This window comes from Tachysurus vachellii, chromosome 16, assembly GCF_030014155.1.
Source record: "Tachysurus vachellii isolate PV-2020 chromosome 16, HZAU_Pvac_v1, whole genome shotgun sequence".
In the NCBI taxonomy this organism is placed as follows: domain Eukaryota; kingdom Metazoa; phylum Chordata; class Actinopteri; order Siluriformes; family Bagridae; genus Tachysurus; species Tachysurus vachellii.
Genome location: NC_083475.1, coordinates 2,976,701 through 3,000,996, shown reverse-complemented (window position 1 = coordinate 3,000,996; position 24,296 = coordinate 2,976,701). Strand labels below are relative to the sequence as shown.

The following is a 24,296-nucleotide window of genomic DNA, read 5'->3' as shown; positions in this document are numbered from 1 at the left end:
ACCACCCCAACATTAGGGATTCCAGATCCAGATAGGCCTTTTGTGCAAACAGTGGATGGGGAAAAATGGGTGTACTGTATGACATCAGTGCTACTAGAAAGTCATGGGGGGATTTAAGACCAGTAGCCTATTTCTCAGCTAAATTGGATCCAGTAGCGGCAGGCCTGCCAATGTGTATCCACACTGATAAATATTCTTTCTGGGTACAGGTGAGTCCGAGCAGGAAAGTGTTGAAGAGATTATTATTAATATTCATTAAGATTCATTCTTCTCCTAGACCAATTTTCTGTCTTTTGATTTGCTTTAATATTACGACATCCATTTTAATTTAAAAATGTAATACATTTTTATAATATTGTTTATTCAGTGCTATATTTCCCAATAGCTCTTGCACCTGTCCACTTTATTCCTGTTGCCCTTGTAGCTGTTTAATCATTATCTGTATAACACAGCTTGTCTTAAATACTTTTTCTTCTACTTCTTTACTGAGATTCATTTACACGTTAATATACAAGTCCATGGTGTAAGTTGTTGGCTGTATTGGCTTTCATTTCTCTCTCTCTCTCTCTCTCTCTCTCTCTCTCTCTCTCTCTCTCTCTCTCTCTCTTTTAGAGAAACTGGTATGGAGGGTCCGATAATGGTAAACGGTCGACCGCTTGAAATACGCACCTTCAGGAAGATGTCCTGTTACATTATGCAGGATGACATGCTGCTGCCCCACCTCACCACCCATGAGGCCATGATGGTGAGATTTTCTGTGCTGAAAAAAAACATTTACGTATCCTATGTTTTCACACACCATGCTAATCTCCTCTGTTCCACTAATCACATTGCTCTCAGTGATGTAAACATTCCATTGCAGGTTTCAGCTAATCTTAAGCTAAATGAGAACATGGAAGTAAAGAAGGAACTGGTGAGTGAAACAAACATGGTTTTATTCCACCTAATTTCATGGCCGTGAAGTTGCCAAAAAATGACTTGGCAATACAAATTAACTACAGCTGTTATAGTAACTTCCAATAACTAATACAAACAAATAAGTTGTAAAATGTTCTTATTAATACATTTAATGTACTAAAACATTGATCATATGCACATTTGTGACAGGTGAATGAGATCCTCAATGCTCTAGGCCTGCAAGAGCGCGCACACTCGTACACACACTCTGTCCGGAGGTCAACGTAAACTATTGGCTATTGCACTGGAGCTAGTCAACAACCCCCCTGTCATGTTCTTTGATGAGCCAATCAGGTACTTTACTACTTATATGTGTATATGTTCAGTTACCCTCACTTTATTAGGAACAATCCTGTACTGCTGCCTATTCATCCAATCGGTTATCCGGTCAGCCTGTCACGTGGCAGTGTGATTCATATAATCATGCAGACACAGGTCAAGAGCCTATGTACACATTAAACATTCCTGATAAAGTGGCCAGCAAGTAGTATTTTGTATTTAGAGTACTGTACCTGCAATTATGTGTGTGTGTGTGTGTGTGTTTCAGACCCTTCACGTAGACTGTAGCAGTTTATTATTCAAACTCAAAAAATTTCTGCTGCTGTTACTTTGTCTGACTCTCTGCACTCTCAGCTTTCTGGCATGAATGTGTGTGTGTGTGTGTGTGTGAGACACAGAAAGAGGGAGGGTGATCGTGTTCTGTTTTACATCTGTTGTTTCACATACTTGCTGCTTCTCTATTAAATTGGTCATTCTAATGAAAAGCTGACTTGCTAATTGAAGTTGTTTAGATTTTTTATTTAATTACATTTTGTGTGTGTGTGTGTGTGTTATTTTGATGCATTACTGAAAAAATGCCATGGATGTTGCAGGACCTTACTGCGGATGTGCCACAAGATAAACAGCCTGCAGTAATCACACAGTGGTTAAAAATCTGGAATGCAGAATAACACCAGAGTGAAATAAAAATCTCCACTGTCCTGATTTCAGGTTCTTACTAAAGACATTGAGTAAAAGAATTTGAGTTTGTCGAACAGTGAACAGTACAGCACACTTGGGTGAAAGGACTCCAGACATCTGAAAATGGAGGAAAAAAACTGAAAAGGGGATGACAGAGAAACAACCATCAAACAACATCCATCTGGGCTGAACTTCAAGCGATACATCTGGAGGAACTGATCATGAACCGGTGAAGCATGGTGGTGGCAGCATCATGCAATGGGAACAAGGGAGGAACAAGGAGATAGGATTAAAATCAGGATGAATGCAACTATAAATACACAGAAGTCCTGTTCCAGATTTCTACAAATAAGTGTGTCCATTAACCAGATATTTTATCTAACAACTTTATATCAGTATCTATTTAAAGTATTAGCACCCTTAAGAAAATGATTTATATATAATTATATTTATATAACAGTAACTATATATAGATAAGTCTACACACCCCTGTAAAAAATGTCATGCTTTTGTGATGTAAGAAAATAAAACCAAGATGAATCATGTGAGATTTTTTCCATCCTAAACATGAAATTACAACATATAAAAAAATAAGTGGAAACATTTCAGTGGAAAAAAGATAAATAAATAAATAAATAAATAAATAAATAAATAAATAAAAAGTTAATACAGTAACCTGGTTGCAAAAGTTTGAACACCTTTAAACTAATCCCTTGTTGAAACAGGATTTGATCACTCTGTTTTAACTTGGCAAAATGTCTTGCAAAATATAAAATAATTCTTTGTCACTTTTTCTATATCTATAACTGCATCTACATCTAGATGTACATCCATCAAATTCTTATGAAAAGCTCATCCACTACTAGGGCCGTGCACAGGGGGGTGGCCGGGTGGCCAGAGCCACTGCCCCTCTGCCCTCATCGACTGAGGTGCCCCTGTTCCCCACCCCCACCGCTCCGCGCAAAGCATTCCGCTGATTCCGTAAATCCGCTCCAGGTTTTCCAGCTCGCTCCGCACGCTGCAAGCGCAGCATCACTCACAGTATGTGTCTGCGGCGCTCTCTTGAAACTAGGACCGAACACGACGAGTTCATGAAAGCTGTCGCGTTAACAGGTAGGCTATGCAAGACAGCACTACCGGTCTCAACAGCCACTGTTGAACGCTCATTCTCGAAGTTGAAGCTGGTGAAAACTAAACTTCGTAATGTGTGTGGACAAGAACGACTCTCTAATCTTCTGCTTCTGGCCATTGAAAAAGACATCCCAATCATAAAAGATGAGGTTATTAAGATCTTTCTGGACATGGCACCAAATAGAAAGGTTTTTCTGTAAAAGGGAAAGGTAAATATAAAAATGTAAAACAGCAAATAGTTTCTGTTATTATCACCAATGTGTAATTGTGAATCATAAAATCTGTACACAGATTGACAGTGGCCAGTGTGAGAAGCGTGTCCTGGTGTTCTTTAAGCTGCGTCCATGTGTCATCACGGAGGAGAACATCAGCAGCATGGTGTTAGTGTCCTCCATGTTGGAATCTCCCATCAGCACCCTGTACCAGTCCATTAGGACAGTGTTTAATCCTGCAATACACCAGGTACACACAGATATATACTTAATTTTCTAGTCACAGCACATGAAATTGTGTATCATGTAAAACAGATTCAGGTAAGTTGAGGTGTGTCATATGCATGTAATATGCAAATAATATGCAAATAAGGGTGAGTTATTACATCCACACTTCTGATTTACTAAACAATTGGATGTTTTGATGTTATATAATATTTTCAAGAATCAGACAAAATTAGTTTATATCTCATTTCATTGTTTGAGTGTGTGTGTGTGTGTGTGTGTTCACATGCTCATGCACACAGGCTGAAAAGTGGAGTCGGACCTTTGATCCTTGGCTGCAGGATGATGTTCTTGGTGAGTATGCGAGAGAAATAGCACAATGCACTTTGTGGTCCATGTCTGTTGCTGACTCTGTGTGTGTAGGGATGTTGACTCCATGTGATGAGTTTCAGTACTGGACTGAAGTGAGTCCACACACACACACACACCTCAAGTCATGACAAAAAAGGGAGGACGCAGTGAAAACAATACTTACAAAATAAGGAAGAAACAAAACAGAAAACAACCCCAAACAGAACCCAAGCGGAAAAATCCCCCGAACACAATAAACACCAAACTTAAATAAGGAGAGATAACAAGCAACAGGTGCACACGATTTAGCAGTACAGCTCCACCCACTGGCCGGACGTAACAGGGAAGCAGGAAACCCGTCACACACCCGCACAAAAAAAAAAAAAAAAAAAAAAAAGAAGAAACCACCAATCAACAAGGATCACAAAAAAAATAAATGATTATCATGATCACTAAACAGCATTAATTCCATGTTGGTGACGCTCATAAATCCAGTCCCTCAGTTCTTCATCTCCTTCCAGAAACCTTTGCGCCTAGGAAGCAAAATTTAAGAAAGGAAAGAAGAGACAGAGACAAGAATATGGGTACACCAGCAGAACATTCACACCATATGAATACGTGACAGGGCATCAGCAATTAAGTTTTCCGAGCCTTTAATATGGCGAATTTCTAATGAATAAGCCTGGAGGAATAGGCACCATCTCATAAGCCTCTGATTTGGGCTTTGTAGGGAGCGCAAAAATGTCAGTGGGTTATGGTCAGTATAGACTACCAAAGGTCCCTCTGTCGCCCCAACATACACATCAAAGTGTTGCAATGCCCATATTAAAGCCAATGCTTCTTTCTCAATTACAGAATAATTTAACTGATATAAATTACATTTCCAGGAGAAGAAAGCCACTGGATGGTCAATACCTTCCTCAGATTTCTGTATCAAAACTGCACCTGTGCCTATGTTACTTGCAGTCACTTGTAACTGAAAAGACGGGAGCAAAACGGGAGCTTCTGTTAGCAACATTTTAATCTTCTCAAAAGCCTCCTGGCAAATATGATTCCAATGGAACTTCACGGTTCCACGAAACAAATTTGTTAAAGGCACAGCCACCACAGAGAAATTCCGACAGAAACAACGGTAAAATCCCACCATTCCCAAAAAGCGCATCAATTCCTTTTTGGTAGTTGGAGTAGGATAATTATCAATGATGTCTTCTGACCTTGACCCACAATCTTACCAAGGTAACGATGGCTTTTGCAAACTCACCCTTTGATAGATTTACAGTCAAATTGGCTGCAACAAAGCGATCCAACAAAGCCCGAATATGCCATAAATGCTCGTCCCATGTGTGGCTATAAACTACCACATCATCTAAATATACCGCACAGCCTTTTAAACCAGAGATGACGCGATTCATTAATCGCTGAAAGGTGGCGGATGCGTTCCGCAAACCGAAACTCATTATTTTATAAGTAAATAATCCAGAAGGTGTAATAAAGGCAGATATTTCCCTCACCCTTGCAGATAGGGGTACTTGCCAATAACCTTTTAAAAGGTCAAAATTTGGCACTTCCCACCTGATCAATGCAATCCTCAATTCGAGGTAAAGGAAAAGAGTCGGGTTTGGTAACCGCATTTACCTTTCGATAATCCGTGCAGAACCGAAAAGAGCCATCAGATTTACTCACCAACAGTGACGGGGACGCCCAGCTAGAAAATGAGGGTTCATTTTTAAGCATGTAGTCGATTTCAGCATCCAAATGTTTATTCTTATTTGCTGAAACACGATAATAATGCTGACGAATAGGAGCAGAATCCCCGACATCAATATCATGCTCGATTAAATGAGTACATGATGGAACATCTGAAAACAGCAAATTGTACTCCGTAATTAAATTAATCAAATCAGTACGCTGCTCCTCCACCAAATAATTGAGCCGATCAGTGTTTTAAGAGCCTCTGAGTTTTGCAAACGGCCTTGTAGGACCGAATCACCAGGATAAAACTCATCTCCAGAGGGAATTACATCAGCAACTGCAACCATTCCCATCAAAAGGACAGGTTTAATATCAGACCCAATCATTTTGTTCGTGTCAGTATCAATAAGAGCAGCCTCCTTACAAGCATAATAGGGTTTAAGCAAGTTTATGTGACAGACTCGGGTTTTCTTATTTCGATCTGGGGTTTCGAACAAATAATTAAGAGCTGAGATTTGACGAGCAACGGTGTAAGGGCCAGCAAATTTAGCCTGAAAAGGCAATCCTACAATAGGCAACAATGCCAGTACTTGATCACCTTGTTGAAACGAACGGACTTCTGAACGACGATCAAAGAAGCGCTTCATTCGGTCCTGAGCCTTACTTAAATGCGTTTGGCCATCTGACCAACCTCAAAAATTTTCCTACGAAAATCGCTAACATAAGTCAGAACATTCTTCGGCGGATCAGATTTTTTCCAATCATCAGCCAAAACATCCAAAGGACCTCGTATATCATGGCCAAAAACAAGCTCATTCGGACTAAAACCTGTACTCTTCTGTGAAGCCTCACGAGCAGCCATCGGCATCCGGGGTAAACCCAGGGCATTCCCAGTCTTTCCCCATCTGAATACAGTACAATACGATCGTAGTAAAGATTTCAATGTTTGGTGAAATCTTTCCAGAGCTCCCTGGCTCTGTGCATGGTAAGCACTGGAAAGATTATGTTTAATATGAAGTTGTTTTAATATTTGACCAAACACATTAGATGTAAAATGACTACCTTGATCCGATTGAATAACTCGTGGTATTCCAAAGACAGAAATAAACTGAGTAAGTGCTTTCAAGACATTTTTCGCAGTAATAGAACGAAGCGGGTAAGCCGACGGATAACGTGTTACCTGACACATAACTGTAAATAAATACTCGCTGACTGATTTTGACTTTGGCAAAGGGCCAACACAAGTCAACCTTTTGAGTATTTGATAGTGGACTATCACAGGGATTGGATAAAGGAGTGCTGATTTTATCGCCTGGTTAGGTTTTCCTGCAAGTTGGCAAGTATGACACGACTTAATGTAACTAGAAACATCCCGCTTTAATTTTGGCCAAAAAAAAAACTTTAAGAGCAACTTATAGGTTTTTTTAACACCCAAATGACCAGATGTATCATGCGCAGTTCGTAACAAGGTCCCGAAATTTCTGAGGAACAACAATTTGTACAATGGGGTCTCCGATTGCAAAATCTCCATGTGGTACCCATTTTCGAACCAACAGACCTTCATCTAGGTAATAACCAGAAGGAAGGTTGGCAATCGTGTCACACGGAACAACCCGATCAAAAAGCTCATTTAAGGTTAAATCCACCTTTTGTTCCATCACCTGTTACGAACTATGTTTGTGGGTTCGCTGTTTTGCTTGTTCTTGTTCTCTCTCTCTCTCTCTTTTCTCCACTATCTATCTTTTCAGATCCTACCATTGGGCATCTCCTGTCAATCTTCATTATCCTGTGTGACATCACCCGTCGATCCACCAATTAACCAGAATCAGAATCAGGATTAGAATCAGAAACAGAGACAGAAACAGAAGGAGAAAGATGTTTGCTAATTTGTTAGAGGGCTCTATTGTTGTTCATTCGGTTTTAGTATGTCAGACTGTTCATGTATCCCAATTTGTTAGTTTTTTTTTGTGTATGTGACTTGCGGGTCACTTTGTGTACATGACTTGAGGGTCACTTTGTGTATGTGACTTGAGGGTCACTTTGTGTATGTGACTTGCGGGTCACTTTGTGTACGTGACTTGAGGGTCACTTTGTGTACGTGACTTGAGGGTCACTTTGTGTATGTGACTTGAGGGTCACTTTGTGTACGTGACTTGCGGGTCACTTTGTGTACGTGACTTGAGGGTCACTTTGTGTATGTGACTTGAGGGTCACTTTGTGTATGTGACTTGCGGGTCACTTTGTGTACGTGACTTGCGGGTCACTTTGTGTACGTGACTTGCGGGTCACTTTGTGTACATGACTTGATGGTCACTTTGTGTACGTGACTTGAGGGTCACTTTGTGTATGTGACTTGCGGGTCACTTTGTGTACGTGACTTGAGGGTCACTTTGTGTACGTGACTTGAGGGTCACTTTGTGTACGTGACTTGAGGGTCACTTTGTGTACGTGACTTGCGGGTCACTTTGTGTACGTGACTTGAGGGTCACTTTGTGTACGTGACTTGAGGGTCACTTTGTGTACGTGACTTGAGGGTCACTTTGTGTACGTGACTTGAGGGTCACTTTGTGTATGTGACTTGCGGGTCACTCGTTCTGCATCAGGATGCCTGTGTTCTTCGCTTTGTGGATATAACTTTGTTTAGAAGGAGAAAGAAGATGTGTGCTAATTTGTTAGAGGGCTCTATTGTTGTTCATTCGGTTTTAGTATGTCAGACTGTTCATGTATCCCAATTTGTTAGTTTTTTTTGTGTATGTGACTTGCGGGTCACTTTGTGTACGTGACTTGAGGGTCACTTTGTGTACGTGACTTGCGGGTCACTTTGTGTACGTGACTTGCGGGTCACTTTGTGTATGTGACTTGAGGGTCACTTTGTGTACGTGACTTGAGGGTCACTTTGTGTACGTGACTTGAGGGTCACTTTGTGTATGTGTCTTGAGGGTCACTTTGTGTACGTGACTTGAGGGTCACTTTGTGTATGTGACTTGAGGGTCACTTTGTGTATGTGACTTGCGGGTCACTCGTTCTGCATCTGGATGCCTGTGTTCTTCGCTTTGTGGATATAATTTTGTTTAGAAGGAGAAAGAAGATGTGTGCTAATTTGTTAGAGGGCTCTATTGTTGTTCATTCGGTTTTAGTATGTCAGACTGTTCATGTATCCCAATTTGTTAGTTTTTTTTTGTGTATGTGACTTGCGGGTCACTTTGTGTATGTGACTTGAGGGTCACTTTGTGTACGTGACTTGAGGGTCACTTTGTGTACGTGACTTGCGGGTCACTTTGTGTACTTGACTTGCGGGTCACTTTGTGTACGTGACTTGCGGGGACTTGAGGGTCACTTTGTGTACGTGACTTGAGGGTCACTTTGTGTACGTGACTTGCGGGTCACTTTGTGTACGTGACTTGCGGGTCACTTTGTGTACGTGACTTGCGGGTCACTTTGTGTACGTGACTTGAGGGTCACGTTGTGTACGTGACTTGCGGGTCACTTTGTGTACGTGACTTGAGGGTCACTTTGTGTACGTGACTTGAGGGTCACTTTGTGTACGTGACTTGAGGGTCACTTTGTGTACGTGACTTGAGGGTCACTTTGTGTACGTGACTTGAGGGTCACTTTGTGTACGTGACTTGAGGGTCACTTTGTGTATGTGACTTGCGGGTCACTCGTACTGCATCTGGATGCCTGTGTTCTTCGCTTTGTGGATATAACTTTGTTTATTTTGGGGAAAACTGGACAGGTGAGTACGTCACATGACATACATTGTGCAACACGTAGGTAAGCTTTTCTGTATTAGACACACTAGGTTAGGAGCGCGTGCCACCCTCTGTATCTTTTGTTTTTATAGGAAGTATAGGTTAGTTAGGGCGTCATCGACGCTGAAGATTTGTTTTTATTACTTTTCTTTGTAGTTCAGGTTAGAGGGTTATGTTCAAGCTAGCACAGTGTTGTTTTGCTAATTTCTTTGTTTTGGCACCGCTCATGGCTCTTTTCCCCTTTGTGCTTTTTGTTATCTTGTTTCTGTAGATATCATACATATTACCACTTTTGTCACCACCATTTGTATGATAATAGAGACAGGTTTTGCCCACTATTTGTTGTCCTTGTCGTTGATTGCCACATACACACCAGAAATCTAACTTTATAATCATTCCATATTGTTACATCCCAACCATACCCCTAAACACCATTTGGGGTCGTAACACACCAAATCATTACGCGCTACTGACAAAATTAAAGGAATTTCCAAAGTACTCGTCTCCTTTGGACTGTCACCCTTATCAACCGTTTGGTTTTTTGACATAGCCCGTGTTACTGCACAGGACGGCAAAACTGTGGTAAAGAATGCCCTTCATTCTTCGATTCATGAATTACTGGAGATGGAGTCACAACCAAGTTTGACGAACAATCTTTCCAAACACGGTTTCCAGCCAAATCATTCCCTAGTATAACCTGTATTCCCTCAACAGGCAAACAAGGACGAACACCAATTTCCACTTCACCCTGAATTAAATCAGACTGCAGAAAAGGTCGATGGAGAGGAACAGACATAACATCCATACCGATGCCACGTATCAGCACATTATCTCCTGTATACGAGCTGGATGAAAAGGGCAGTACTGACTAAAACGATGGATTCAGACGAACCAGTGTCTCGCAAGATTTTTACAGGCACATTTTCTGCAGAATTAAGCAAACCGACATAACCTTCAGTAATAAAAGGATTAAAAGTCGGACCGCAGGGTGCGCAAATTTTTTGCTCATGGGAATAAGACAAGGCTGAAACAGCTAAAACAACAGGTTCCACAGGCGGAAATTTTGAATTAGTTTTGGACGTTTCTCTCATTTTTAACATCGGACACTCAGTTTTCCAATGACCAAATGTATGACAATAATTACACACTATTTTTATCTTGTCCTCCAACAAAATCACGCCAGTGATTTACCAGGTTTACCAAATTTACCAGGTTTACCAAATTTACCAGGCTGAGCGGATTTACGCCATGGTTCGTTCCGACTAGGACCTCCATACAGTACATCGTATTTGCTGAAGTTTTATGAATTAACGAAAATTCATCGGCGGAAACAGCTGCTTCATACGCAGTGAGAGATTTTTGTTCACTTATGTAAGTCGCTACACGATCAGAAATACAATTTTTGAATTGTTCAAGTACAATCAAATCCTTTAAGTCGTCTAGTGTTTCAATTTCAGAAGCCGTACACCAGCGATTAAAGTACATCGAAATGTCATGTAGAAACTCAACGTGTCTGTTTCTCACCTTTTCTTCAAAACCTAAATTTTTGCCTGTATGCCTCTGGAACCAATTCATAGGATTTTAAAACTGCGGTCTTTACAGTCTGATACTCTGCTGCATCCTCTGTACTAAGAGATGAGTATGCCTCTTGAGCCCTGCCCATAAAAACACATTGTAACATCAAAGTACGTTGGTCATCTGGCCAATTTCTTGCCTCAGCAACACGTTCAAATAATACAAAAAACCGTTCCACATCCTTTTCATCAAATTTCGGAATCAGTCTCAAATTAGTCACAACATCAAAGTTACGCAAACCATGTTCACCTCCTGACCCATTTGTGCCAGGAATTTTTCCATCTCTTATCAAATCCAAGTGAAAACGTTCTAATTGTTCTAATTGTTGTTGTTGCACTAGAACCTTAGATAATTCGAGACGTCTTTGTGCTTCTAATATTTTTTCTTTAGTCTCAGCTTCAAGTAACAACAGTTCTTTTTGCTGTTCAAACGTCAAATGAGACATCTTAGATGTAACATTAACAACAGGTTCTGGCTGCGACTTTAACACATCACGTTCATTCAGCTCGGATTTTACAACAGCCTTAATTGTATCTTTTAAACGCTTATCTTGGACGGATAACGTAATTTCATAAATGATTTGCGACTTCCAAAAGTTGGTCTTTAGAAAAGACATCCAAAAGCTCATCTGACAGAGTTTTAATAAACTCCTCGACAGAAGCCATAACAAAACAAGGTAAGCCTGTTTTAATACATAGGTAACAAAATTGAAGTGCAGTTCCCCCTAACTAAACCATAAACTAATTAAACTGAATGCTAGTCTTCATATAGTTACTTGCGGCGGGTATTTACACACTATAAACCAGTGTTCACAACAACAACCAATTGACTAGTTGCCATTACCAAACACGGACGTGTTCCCGAGCTATTGCTCCAACCGCTTTCACCATACAAAAAAATAAACCAAAATAACAAACAGAGCATCCAGTTAAGGATACCCTCTTTTCCTAACCAGGGAAAAGCAGTCCAAAGTTATTACCCGTTAAACGAATCAAAACAGCTTACTTACCAAATTCAATTCTGCAAATTACAACGAATTAACCAAATTAAAGTCGTATACAAAAATACTTAAACTGTAATCCCGGACGAGCCCCCACTTTTGTCACAACTGGCTCAAGTCATGACAAAAAAAGGGAGGACGCAGTGAAAACCAAACTACCGTTTAATCTTTTATTTAAAATGTGAATAATTAGTCTGAGCTTTGCCAGAATGTTTTTAACAGTTTAAACATGACAGTGTATTGGAGAACACAAATGGAAAACAATACTTACAAAATAAGGAAGAAACAAAACAGAAAACAACCCCAAACAGAACCCAAGCGGAAAAATCCCCCGAACACAATCAACACCAAACTTAAATAAGGAGAGATAACAAGCAACAGGTGCACACAATTTAGCGGTACAGCTCCACCCAGTGGCCAGACGTAACGGGGAAGCAGGAGACCCGTCACAACACACACACACACACACAGTCAGACACACAGTCACACACACACACACAGTCTCACACACACACACACACACACACAGTCAGACACACAGTCACACACACAGTCACACACACAGTCACACACACACACACAGTCTCACACACACACAGTCACACACACAGTCACATACACAAACACACACAGTCACACACACAATCTCACAGTCTCACACACACACACACACACAGTCACACACACACACACACGCACACACAGTTTGTCTAGGCTTTGGAAAAACTGGCAGAAGTAATCTAACAAATTCTCTATTTTACATCCACTCACTACTAACTGCCTTAATGATCCTTATCTTTATTGAGTATTTATATTAGCCTCAAATCTGGAACTTTCCATATTGAGGTGTGTTTAGTAGAGGATTCTCACAAAGTTTGTGTGTGTTCAGGTGGAAGACTCTTTAAAGATGGCAGAAGCACTGTTATCATACCTGCCAGGCTTTCGTGCATTTGTGCGGTTTTCCGATGAGGTTCTCGAGCAGCTAAGGTCATATGAACAGGAGCAGTTTGATGACTGGACAAGAGATTTAATTTCTGGATTATCAGACCCCAAATCAGGAATCAGGTATACACACACACACACACACACACACACATATTTGTCTTAATATAATTTTTAGGACCTTTGACATAGTTGTTAATGCAGCTCTAATAGTTCTAACTGACTCAGAATAGTTCAGTACTCTGAGCGCTTGGTGAGCTTAATGAGGGAGGTGAGACAGCTGTCTGCTCTCGGTTTCACCGTTCCAGCCAAAATCCATCAGGCAGCTACCTGCTATCGCTGAGAGGTTCCACAGACTCATACGTATACAGGCTCTCATACAGAAACAGGTAAATACGCACAGCTTATAACACCATCAGGTGTGTTGGTTAGTAAATAACTGACACACAAGTCTGTAGTGTACAGGTTAATGTTGATATGTGAATTTGTAGCAGAGTCCTCAAGCAGAGTCACAGGATGGAGGAGGAAAACTTCAGATAACGTGGGACAGTCCAAAGGAGTTGGAGATTTACATTATCAAGCTTCAGAATGCTGCAGAGAGGCTCTCCACACACATTTCATAATGAAATTTCATACTGAGTTAAGGGTAAGAACCCAGTGATTGCTTGTTCTGACTAATTATTGTGTGTGTGTGTGTGTGTGTGTGTGTAGGTGGTGCTGTTGATGGGCGTAGATCTCCTACGGCAGCAGCAGCAGTGGAAGGAAGGACTGCAGGAGCTCAGGGCTGGATTTGCCACCACTGAGTCACAGACATGGCTGCTGAACATAAACATAATCACTCATCACCCCCTGCCTTTAATTAATCCCTTAAATAATCACTCCTGTTCAAATCATAATTAATAATCACTCCATAATCATTAATCCATTTTATGTGTCAGCAATTACCAGTTATGACCTGGTTATATCATGTGTGTGTGTGTGTATGTGTGTGTGTGTGTGTTACAGGGTGTGCAAGTGAGCAATATGCATGCATGGAGACAGCACTGGAATCATCAACTGTATAAAGCCCTGGAGTTTCAGTACCAGTGTGGACTTGAGGCACTCAACAAGAACCTTCTGGAAATACACATAGACCTCGTGTTTAAGGGAGAATCTTTGTATCTGTGTGTGTGTGTGTGTGTGTGTGTGTGTGTGTGTGTGTTGGACTGGATTATTCTGGAAAATTCTGTGTATTACTGGGTGCAGTGTGTCTTTCTTATGAAGGCTTGTTACAGGTGTGTGTGTGTGTGCAGGCAGGGCCGCACACAGTTCCGGCCTGTGTGCGAGGAGCTGCGTATGAGGTACTACAGAGAGTTTAAACTCTTCATCAGCATCCCCAATCAATTCAGAGGTGTGTATGAAAGCGATAAGGGGCGGAGTCTATATTCAGCACTATGATTGACAACAACTCCCGAGCGTTCATCACCATCTACAACAATGCTGAGCAGCTGTTCAGCAGACTGCAGCAAGTTCAGGACACATTCAGGGTGAGCGGACACACACACACACACACACACACACACACACACACACTTCTCTAGTCAGGTGTACCTGTATTTATTAAATACAGACAGACAGACACACTGACTGACAGATGGAAAACGCAACTGTGCCACAGCTAAGACTTTAAGTATTAGAATAATTATTTCCCCTTCCTCTGGACCTTTTCTCTGACTCTTGGTTTCTGTCTTATGGTCGAGTGTGTAAATATCTCTCACACACACACACACACACACACACACACACACGCAAACTTCCACTTCCCTCTTTGCTCTAATGGACTGAACATTCAAATGTCATCTCACTTTTACACATTTCATCACGGTTAAGAGGGATCATGGGATAACAAACATAACAAACATTCCGTACTCGGCACGTGAAAGACTATAAAGCGGAATTCATCCATGTGAAAACGAAGTCAACCCTTTCCATCGTCCCGCATGCTGAAGTCACGAGCCGCGTCTCAAGTCCGAGTCTCTGAACCTACGTTCACAATTATGTTTATTAACTGAGACTGGTTAAAAAAAACCTTTCTTTCAAGACTTTCTTTCAGAAGGTTTGAAGGCTAAAATTCACCTGTATAACATTTATATTTCAAATGTACCATTTCATTGTGAATCCCAGCAACATTTCAAAATATTAGTTCACCAAATTCAGCAAGTGTCATTTTCTGATCAGACATTTTAAAGGAAACGATTGTAGATCAAGTGCCAAGTCCACATGGGGTGATGACCCCTAGGGTGGGAATGTCCAGTGCAGAAGAATGTTAATAAATCTATGATTAAATAAGTGTGTGTGTGTGTGTACAGGAGTGGGTGGTGTTGGGACAGGTGGATATGGAGGCTCTGGTAGAGAAACACCTCACGGTACAGGACTGGGAAAGAAACTTCAAAGCACTTAAAGTAAAAGGGAAAGAGCTTGAATGTCTTCCCAGGTAAACACACACACGCAAAGTGTGTTACTTAGGGATAAATCTGTATCAAAAATATAATTTATAAAGTCATTGGAAATAGAAGGCTCTCTCTCTCTCTCTCTCTCTCTCTCTCTCTCTCTCTCTCTCTCTCTCTCTCTCTCTCTCTCCCTCTCTCTCTCTCTCTGTATGTCTCTGTGTGTATGTGTGTATGTCTGTGTGTGTATGTGTGTGTGTTTGTATGTGTATATGTGTGTATGTGTGTGTGTGTGTGTGTGTATGTGTGTGTGTGTGTGTATGTGTGTGTTTGTATGTCGATGTGTGTGTGTGTGTAGCATGCAGAAGGTGGATTGCTTTACGGTGAACTGTGAGCAACTGAAGGCCACGATTGATGATTTGATCCAGAGACTATTTGACAGAATGCTGACAGCTCTGAGGAGATCCATCCAGGGTAACGTGCTCAGATTAATTGAGTCTTATCACTTCCTTTCTTGAGCTTTGTGTCATTGCTGTACAGTACATCATGTAAACATACACAGCACAACACCTCCACCTAGTGGATGAAGACAGAAGACTAAAGTGTCTGCTCATACATTTAAATATTATTAAAATGTTTAATATTTAATTCCATTCCAGATGTGCGTGTGTGTGTTTGTGTGTTTCTTCAGGTCATATACATGCCATAGACTCCTTTGTTAGCAGTGGGATGGATATGTTATCTACACGACCAGAGAGCAGGGAGGAGATCGGAGACGCCAACTCCAAACACAGCCAACTCCAGGCCCAGAAACCTGAGGTAAGTTCAGATTTATTTAGGGTTTACAGGAGAAATCTCACTCAGGCCACTCAGTAAGGATCTACAGTTTTCCTTTAACTCACCATGCGTTATGTTTCATTACACAGTTGTAGCAGAAACAAGAGGAGTTTTTAAAATATTCTGTAACATTACTGAAATGTTGCTGTAATATTTGTGTAGGTTCTGCCTCAGTTCCAGCAGATGGAGGAGAAGAACAGGCTTCTTCACTCAGTTGCAGGAGGAGGCGTTGACTCAATTAGCTCACTAGGAACCATGCTGGAGAAACTCTTGTTCAAAGATCTGCTGACCGTCTCACACACCATCATAGATGGAGCCTTGGACCTAAAGGTACACACAAGCACACACATACATGTCTCATGTGGGTTTCTTTACTTGTTCCTCAGCAGATTTAATGAGCTGATTTTATTTCTGCTCCAGAATGGGGATTTTACTGTGGATTAGGAACTATTAAGAAATAAAGTGTCTTAAAATAATAGGTCTTAAAGAACAAATACTTATGCAACAACGACACTGTGTGCGTGTGTGTTGTGTGTGTGTGTGTGTGTGTGTGTGTGTGCGTGTGTATGTGTGTGTGGGAGATTGAGTGAGTATCTGCGTGTTTGTGTGTGTGTGTCTTTGTGTGTGTTTGTGTGTATTTGTGTGCATGTGTGTGTGTTTGTGCGTGTGTTTGTGCATGTGTGCATGTGTACATGTGTGCGTGTGTGCGTGGGTGTTTGTGCTGTGTTTGTGCGTGTGTTTGTGCGTGTGTGTATATGTGTGTATGTGTGTGTAGGTGTGTGTGTGTGAGAGAGAGAGATGAATGTGATTTCCCAACACAATACAAACAGAAATCATGTGCTCTTGCCAAATGTTTAGAAGTTACCAGAACCTCAGTGGAGATGATGCTGTAAAGAAGGTTAGGTTAATATCTCTCTCTCTCTCTCTCTCTCTCTCACTCTCTCTCTGTGTGTGTAGGACCTGAACAGCCATGCTCATGCAGAGGTTAGTATCCGTGAGGCACTGCGTGAGGTGGAGCTGTGGGCTGCTTTAGCATGTTTCTCTCTCACTGAGTATACCAACAGCACCGGCACTCACATCAGTCTCATTCACGAGTGGAGAGATGTCATGAATCAGGTAAGAGATGGAGACATGCGAGATGATCTGTTAAGTGTTGATGTGTTGATTGCTTAACCTTTTATGTGTCTTTGTGGAGGTTGGAGATAATTGGTGTCTGCTGCAGTCTCTGAAGGACTCACCATATTATCAGCGCTTCCACGACAAGGTGTCATTGTGGGAGACTCGTCTCACTGATCTCGATGACTTCCTGCAGAGCCTCAACAGCATCCAGAGGAAGTGGCTCTACCTTGAGCCCATATATGGGCGTGGTGCATGGAGAACAGGCCCGCTTTCACAGGGTGGACCAGGACTTCAGGTAAGGAAACTGTGACTGTGTGTGTGTCTGTGTGTGGGAAGTATGCATACTGTGTATGAACAAGACAAGATAGAGATGTATGTGTGTGTTTAGGGCCATCATGTCGGATGTGCAGAGAGACACCATAGTGACGTCTCTAACCACACGAGCGGGAATGAGAAACGCTTTGAATACACTGTAGGATCAGCTACAGCGCTGTCAGAAATCCCTCAATGATTTCCTTGAGGTGCTGGATAACACACACCCACACACACCCGCACACACACACACACACACACACACACACACACACACACACACACACACACACACACATCAGTGAACTTGTCTCAGGTTGTTGGTTTGTCTAATAAGCCTGTAGATCTAGGTGACCTGTCCTTCTATAGTTAGTATGCTGATGTCTCAATGCTGAGGTTTTATTCTTACATGTTGAGAAGCCTAAAGAAATATCACATTTGTGTGCTCTGATCTGGGTGACCTCTGACCTGTGTGACCTCTGACCTTCACAGGAGAAACGTTCTGCTTTCCTCGTTTCTATTTTATCGCCGATGACGACCTGCTGGAGATACTGGGCCAAGCCACAAATCCCACTGTTATCTAGACACATCTGAAGAAGCTGTTTGCTGGTAACACACGAGCACACACACACACACACACACACACACACACACACGCACGCACACACACACAGACACACACGCACACGCGCGTGCACGCACACACACACACGCACGCACACACACTCGCACACAGACACACACACGCATGCGCACACACACACAGACACGCGCACACACACACCCAAACACACACACACACACACACATACAAACACACACACACAAACACACACACGCACACAAACAAACACACACGGACACACAGACACGCACAAACACACACGCACACACACACACAGACACGCTCCCACACACAGACACACACACATACACTTATGCACTGATGTTTTGTTTGGAATGTTTTTGTCTGTGTGTGTCTGTGTGTGTCTGTGTGTGACTGTGTGTGACTGTGTGTGTGTATGTGTGTAGGAATCCACAATGTGGACTTTGATTCAAGCTGCTGCAGAATCACAGCCATGAAGTCACTAAAAGGAGAGTCTGTCCCTCTGAGGAACACCATCTCTAATTGATGTAGGTCTGTGTGAGTGAGGTCTGACACACACACACACACACACACACACACATTCACATCGTATGTAATGAGGCTTTATACTGCTGGTGAACTCAGGAACAGGTAGACAGACAGACACACAGACCAACGAATAGAGCAAAAAACTTTTGCTGTTATAGGAAAATAATCAAAAATGGTGTGATGTGATGAAGCTCAGTTACTGTCACCAACTTGAAGTTGATTAATTTCCAGTAATAACACATCCCAATTTTTTGGTTTGTCCTGTACCATAGAAATTTCATTAGATTGCTAGGCTTAGTTTAGTTTAGTGCTTACAAAAGTGCTGCTTATTTAGGAAACATCCTCCTACTTGGAGTATAAACAGTCCACAATTACAATGTCCTCAGAAATGAAGGAGACGTTGAAGTTCCTGTTGTGTGAGTGTGTGAAGGCAGTGAAGGGAGGTGACCCCAACCGCTTCCCCTCACAGGTCACACAGTTTAGACTGAAATTATATAATGTGTGAAATGTAATCACTTAATTACTGAACTCAGATCCCTTAATTATGAAATTTAAAAGGAATGAAATGGTGGATTTTGTGTGTGTGTGTGTCTGTGTGTGTCTGTGTGTGTGTGTGTGTGTGTGTGTGTGTGTGTGTGTGTGTGTGTGTGAGCAGATCCTATGCCTGGCTGAACAGATACAGTTTACACCGGACGTAGAAAGCCACATTCGTGAGCAGAACCTTCACCAACTGGAGCTGGAGCTCACAGCTAAACTAGAGCACTACACCGACACAAACGCCCGCATAGAGTCTACAGGTGCGGAAGCGTGTGTTTCTGTGTGTTCCAGTGTGTAAATTAATGTGTTTAATAAATACATTTCATAGCGTAGTGACTGGTAAAGATAATGAATAATCTCACACGCTTTCTCTTTTGGTCTTTATACTTCAGGGTAACGCCCCTAAGCTAGTGCACACTCCTCTAACGGATGGAGTGCTACCTTACTCAGGCTATGAGGATGGGTTTAGGAGGAAACCCATACGGACCAGCAGGAACCGGTAAAACCGAGTTTGTTAAAGCACTCGGAGGAATGCTGGGCAGACAGGTGCTGGTGTTCAACTGTGATGAGGTACACACACACACAATATTAGATCCCATCTATCTTTATGTACAAAACTACTCAGTAGAGTAACGTGTTACTGTTAGTACCCTGATATTATGTTTATGTTTTTATGATATTGTGTTCATTTTATCCATTGTTATTAATCGGATGTGATCACTTCTGATTACTACTGAGTCTAGATCTGTCTCTGTCAGAAAGAGATGCATTAGCCATAATGCTAGTTTGCTATTTATGAAGGCTTTATCTTCAATGCCAAGCATATCTGCAGACTGCAGATGCAATCTGCTTTTGAAGCAATCGGTTGCAAATCTTTGGAAGAAATAGTGAGTACAGCACCTCGAATCCTCAACCTGCTATCTTTACACACTTCCCACATCTTTTGTCAAAGTGTGTTCAACTGTTTAGAAGCAGATCTCTTAGAAGTGGTGAACACCTCAATTATTTCTGGGACTTTTCCAAACTCCCTGAAAACTGCAATTGTTAAGCCCCTTCTGAAAAAGAGCAGTCTTGCGGAGTCCCACAAGGCTCAATTCTCGCTCCACTCTTGTTCGCTATCATCTCAAAAACATTGCAAGAATTAGATGTTTTGTTTCGAGGCAAGGCGTGAAGAAACTTGTCCATGCCTTTACCACAAGCAGGGTGGACTGTTGTAATGGTCTCCTCACCAGCTTTCCCAAGAAGACCATTAGACAGCTGCAGCTCACCGAGAACGCTGCTGCCAGGGTTCTGACTACAAGCAGAAAATCAAAGCACTGTGCTACGTCCAAACTGAATGCACTGTGTATAATATAAAACTTTCCTATGTACAGTTATACACCGATGTGTGTGTGTGTGTGTGTGTGTGTGTGTGTGTTTTAGGGCATTGATGTGAAGTCTATGGGTCGGATCTTATCTTGGGGCTGTTTCGATGAGTTTAATCGTCTGGAGGACGCTGTGCTCTCTGCAGTGTCCATGCAGATACAAGCCATTCAGGACTCACTGATACAGCATCGAGACACCTGTCACCTCCTGGGCAAAGAGGTAACACGCACGCACACACACACCACACACACCTAACTGAACTCTAGTAGAACTTGCAGGTGACTGGTGCTTGTGTGTGTGTGTGTGTGTCCAGGTGGAGCTAGACCCAAACTCTGGTGTGTTCATCACTTTGAATCCAGCCGGCAAAGGCTATGTAGGGAGACAGAAACTTCCAGACAATCTCAAGCAACTTTTCCGTCCGGTTGCCATGACAACCCCGATAACGAGCTCACTGCTGAGGTCATCCTTTACTCTGAGGGCTTCAAACAGGGGAAAGAGTTTGCACGCAAACTCACGGCTGTGTTCAACACACACACACACACACACACACACAGACAAACAGACAGACACACATACAGACAAACACACACACACATATACACATGCACACACACGTACACACATACACACACGCACACACACAGAGACACACACGCACACACATACAGATACACATACTCACACAGAGACACGCACACACATACAAACACACACATACAGACACACATACACACACAGAGACACACACACACAGACACACACAGAGACACACACACATACAGACACACACATACAGACACACACAAAAACATTATTCCAATACACACTTCACACTTGTGGCTTCAGTCAGATTGTGCCAAAATAGATCCCAGCTGAGGATAAGCAGCATTTGAGGTTTTTGTGACAAACATATCTTTTCGACCTACTTGCTTCTCTGACCCGTGGCAGCCTGCTGGATAACACTTCCTCTTGTCTTTTTTTTGTCTAATCTGGAGGGACAAATTGTGGTGCCTCTTTTCCTTACTTGTTGATGATGATCTAATGATATTGATAATCGATATTTTTTAACAGGATGTGTAAACTTTTATCTGCAGTATACTAGTATCACTAGGGATTACAGTTTTCAGATGTTGTTGGTATTTTTGTTGTTTATGTGTGTGTAGAGAGCTATTGACCCCTCAGCAGCATTATGACTGGGGGCTGCGTCCGCTGAAGACGATGCTGAAAGGCTGTGGGAATTTATTATTATTTATTACAGAGGAAACAGCACTCTCAAGGTATAATAACAATGTTAATATTATTATTATTATTATTATTATTATTATTATTATTATTATTATTATTCATTCTTTAGCAGCAGCAGTGCATTAACCCACTATTTTCCCCTCTTCACCTTGACTTCTGTGTAGTGGTGTGAGTGTGTTAGTAGTGCAGGCTCTCAGGTTGAACACACTCTCAAAGCTGACGTTCTCAGACAGCGCTCGCTTCGACGCCTTGCTCAGAGACATCTTTCCTGTTGTGGAACTCGACGAAGTGCACTACGAAGAGCTGATGGCTGCTCTTCTGGGTGCTTATGAAGAAGCACAGCTTCTCTGTCTCTGTCACTCTTTCTCTCTCTCTCTAGGGGGAGTGTGTGGTAGAGACTAGTCTGGTAGGCGCTGTCCTGAATGGTTTGTCCCATTTGAGGGGTGTGAGTGAGTGGGGAAATCTGCAGCTAAAATCACGACAGGAGTTTGCCAAGCAGGTCAGAGCATCGTGCGCATTTGGGTTGTCATTTTGTTAATGCGTTTACAGTATAAACAGTGTCAGAACTGTGTGTGTGTGTATATGTGTGTGTGTAGGTCCTAAGCTGGGCAGTTGAGAGCCCTCCTGATCCACGGAACCCTCTGAATCTGTTCTACGATTGTGACTCTGGGCGTTTCTGTGTTTATGAGCTGCAGCGTGGGGATGGAGTGTGTGTGGAGGATTTCAACAATACACACACACTCCGCGTCATACACACTCCACATACACAGCATGCTCTACACAACTTCAGACACTGGCTGTCAGGACACACACAGCCATTCCTGCTGGTTGGACCAGAGGGCTGTGGCAAGGGGTACCACACACACAATAATACACATGAGAGTTTATTTGCAGTTATGTCACATTTACATCTGAGTAACATAACAGTAACCTTTATAATGTTTGTGTTATTATACTTATTAAAAACACTGAAAGTGTACAAAAACAGTGAAACATGTGTGTAACATGTGTGTGTCTCTTTCTGTGTGTGTGTTTGTTTTGTGTCCGTTTGTGTGTCTGTGCGTGTTTCGCTGTGTGTGTCTATGTGTCTGTGCATCTGTTTGTGTGTCAGTGCGTGTTTCACTGTGCGTCTGTGTGTTTGTGCATGTGTGTTTGTTTGTGTGTATGTGTAATGATACACAAGCCACGGGCCAGGGTAAGCAAAACAAACGAGATGTTTTATTGAAGTCCGTGCACAGATGTATCGCAAATGATCTGTAAGAAGCACCACAAAGTTGCAGCACGCACAAACACACACGCTGGGGAAAACACAGGGATAAGAGAGACAGGATCCTTGACAGGAGCTAGTAGATGCTGGAGAATAATCCTGTAGCCCCGAAGGCGAGGGAGAAGGAAGGAGAGCCGATTGTTGAAAAGCAAACGGGAGTCTGGAGCTTGAATGACTGCGGGAAAAAACACGTTAGTACATACGAGACCAGACAAAGACTGAGTGACTGAGATCGACTTATATAGGGTGTGTGTTGATTGATAAATGCAGAGCAGGTGGTGCTGATTAGTACTCAGGGGAATGTGAATGCTGGTGAGTGAGAGAAGGACCTGGTGACTCCGTGACAGTATGTGTGTTTTTGTGTGTGTGTGTTTTTGTGTGTGTGTCTGTGTGTGTTTCTGTGTGTGTGTGTCTGTTTGTGTGTGTGTTTGTGTGTCTGTGTGTGTGTGTGCAGAATGTTGTTGCGTTATTTGTTTTCTAGGCTAAGATCCACTCAGGTGGCAGTGATTCACTGCAGTGCTCAGACAACATCGCGACACGTCCTGCAGAAACTCACTCAAACATGCGTGTGCATCAGCTCCAACAAAGACATCAACCTCCCCAAACCAGACAAGTGGGGAACCAGCAACCTGATCACTTTCCTTCAACAGGTATTAAATTCACTTACACACACACACAGTGAGAGAAAAATCACGTATGTCTCTACATCTCTCAGGTGTTGACGTATCAGGGGTTTTATGATGAAAGTCTAGAGTGGGTTGGTTTGAAGAAAATTCAGATTGTTTGTTCTATGTCAGCTGGAGGCGCTGTGGGACACCACACACTCACCTCCCACTTTACCTCCATAGTGCGCATCTGTACCATGGAGTGAGTCATAAACCAACTCAACTCTTTCATTTGAATCTATTTATACTTAGACTTCACCACTAAAGTGCAGTCCTAACGTGTGTTATCCTGATAGAGAACAGCTGCAGACAATCTACAGTGCTAAACACTTAAGTATGGATTTGGAGTGTAAGACGTTCTTGTTAGGAAGCTAATTAGATATAAATTTCAGTGTTCAGAACATTTCAGACACCAACTAGCCCTCCTAATGACTGCACTTCCACCAAGAACACTAATTAGGTGTGAACTTTTATAAAAAAGATGGACCCTGATATTGTCTCTCTGTCTCTGTTCTCTCTGTCTCTGTGAGTTGATACGGTACAGTACGTCTCATATAATCACACATACACGTGAGCCTGTACAGCTGATTT

At 42.2% G+C, this 24,296-nt stretch overlaps 1 protein-coding gene and 1 pseudogene across 1 annotated transcript in view; one reads left to right on the top strand and one right to left on the bottom strand.

The window, feature by feature from the left end:
• LOC132858895 (uncharacterized) overlaps nt 1-24,296 on the bottom strand; it is a 338,173-nt gene that overhangs the window by 69,194 nt on the left and 244,683 nt on the right. The window lies entirely within an intron of this gene.
• On the top strand, nt 638-24,188 carry LOC132859437 (cytoplasmic dynein 2 heavy chain 1-like; annotated as a pseudogene).